This window comes from Patiria miniata, unplaced genomic scaffold (assembly GCF_015706575.1).
Source record: "Patiria miniata isolate m_02_andy unplaced genomic scaffold, ASM1570657v1 HiC_scaffold_22, whole genome shotgun sequence".
NCBI classification, from domain to species: domain Eukaryota; kingdom Metazoa; phylum Echinodermata; class Asteroidea; order Valvatida; family Asterinidae; genus Patiria; species Patiria miniata.
In genome coordinates this window covers 5,484,347-5,486,715 of record NW_024037061.1, presented here as the reverse complement: position 1 = coordinate 5,486,715, position 2,369 = coordinate 5,484,347, and positions in this window count along the sequence as shown.

Here is a 2,369-nt window from a genome sequence, read left to right as displayed (position 1 = left end):
GTCTGTATGCGCCAGGTGTTGCAAAGGCCGTCAGGTTTCTAGTATGGTTGGGTTTAAACTGCAGTAGTGTGCTATTGATCTTTCTTTCAACTGTATGAACAATCAGAAATTTAAACATGTTCTGTTTCAATCGAGAGTATTTTTGCTGCAGGTCTTGAAGAGCTTCCTGGTAATGAACTCGGACGAATGTCGTGCGGAATGTCAGGTTTTATTAAACGCCTTCACAACATCGTCTTAAGGAATGAGATCCATTGTTGCTCTCAACACATGGAGAACTATTGAAGCGTAAAGCAGGGAACCACTTAACCTCGTTTAATGTCTGTATGTTGATTTTTTTTTTCTTTATGATTTAAATAACTAGCTAGAGTTTCGCTCTATATTACAGGGTGAGTATATTACAGGGTGAGTCAGAATGATCTGGACCCAAGTTCACCATTTTTTTGGTGGCAAATAGAATATATTGAAGAAAAATACGGTGAGTGTTTCGTATGAATTAATTACCTTGTTATTCCTTCCACAGGAATTTTTTTACTTCAAATTAGTGGCTATGATGAGGAGAAATGCCATTACTTATCATTAAAAAAAGTTGCTCATTTTGCAGTCTGCACACGGAATTGGCTTTGCCCTTTTTAAATGTGTCAATAACTTCAACTGAGTTAGTCATCTTGACTAGGTGTTTATTTGCTATAGCGCTGCTTCACTTCAGTCTCCGATTTGAATCAAATTTGTGGAACCGTGGAACCGTGGTCAGAGTGTTTTTAGCATGTACACTCTAAAAAACTGCTGAGTAAATGTGTTGCGTACAAATGTTGAGTACTTTCTTACCCAATTATAGGTTAAGTGACGATTTTGCCAGTACCCTTCAAAAGGGAAATTTGACCCTTTGATTGTGTTACCGAAAAATATCAAATTGTAAACAACGTAGTGTAAGAAAGCATATTTGACCTTGCAACGTACAACAAAACAGGCATATGTGCTCTCAGATGGGTAAATATTACCCCTAATGAGTAAGCATTGCCCAATGTTGCCTAAAGAATGTTCTCGAAATCGACAGTAATATTCAAGATGGCGGTTAGTGGACTAACGAACGTGCTGCGAGAGTGGGATTCGAAATCGCCGATACCTTTATTTAGAAGTAATCATTTACTTTCCAGGATGCACTGATTAATAAAATACTTCATTAAGAAAACGTGGGCAGTATGAGGTACCTATAACATTGGATATTTGTGACGAATAGGTCGATGATTGAATGTCAATGTCGCGATGTGTGTTGTGTGTATCGTATATCTACAAAATGTAAACAATCAAACACGGTCAGTCTCTTGGCCTGCATGACAGCACTATTTGTTATCAGAGCATCCATGTTTTGGGGTCAGGTGAGGGTAATAAATTATGCAGAAATATTGACAGAGCCCCCAACCCCCACCCCTACCCCCTGTTCCTTTGGGTCAAAAGAGAGGGTGATCATTTGTTGGGTACAATTTTGACGCAACACCATTGGGTAAGAATTTGACTCAATGTTGAGTAAACGTTTTTACGCAGGAATTGAGTAAAATTTGACGCAACCCCTATTGCGTAGCGTTTTACCCCGCCAACGACCATGTTCCCTTTTTACCACCACAAAGAGTACAATTTTACGCAACATTAGGTACTTTTTTTCTAAGAGTGTATGGTACAATGGATATACGTGAGACTTTCACCAAATATGTCCAAAATACCAGCCTGTAACATATCTCATTTGTACTTGTTTTAACAATTGCTACTCATTTGTAATATTTCCTTTTATTGGGTCCAGTTCATTCAGACTCATCCTGTACATGTAACCGAGTATTACATCATGTAGAATTTTAGCGTTGCGCTTTGTAAACATTTGTAAAGCTCGGTTCGTACTCCACGCAAATGCGAAGGCGAAGCGAATTTGACGTCATGAAACGTTCGCTGCGAAATTCGCCCAAGTTGAAATGTACTCAACTATACGAATTCGCAGCGCGAATACTTGACACGACGACACAAATTCGCGTTCGCTTTCGCTTTCGCGCCGAGTATGAACCGGGCTTCATAGTAACGAGTGTAGCGGTCTTGCAATTTAATTATCGCCCTGCACAATGCTGACTGTAAGTCTCCTGTAAAGGAGGAAGGGCAAGGGGTTTTCCCGACAGCTTATAATTCAACTTGAGTGGAACAGTTTTTTTTTATTTCACCTCCAAAAAATCACACGTTTCTCCTAACCTGTCTCCTGACTAATCATCAATAACTGCACTCCCTGCCAAGTACTTCCACTTTCCAAATTGGAATTTCCATAGATAGGAATATTTTTTCCCTGAGATTTCCTTTTTTTGTTTTGAATTCCCTGATTTTTTTCCTTTAAT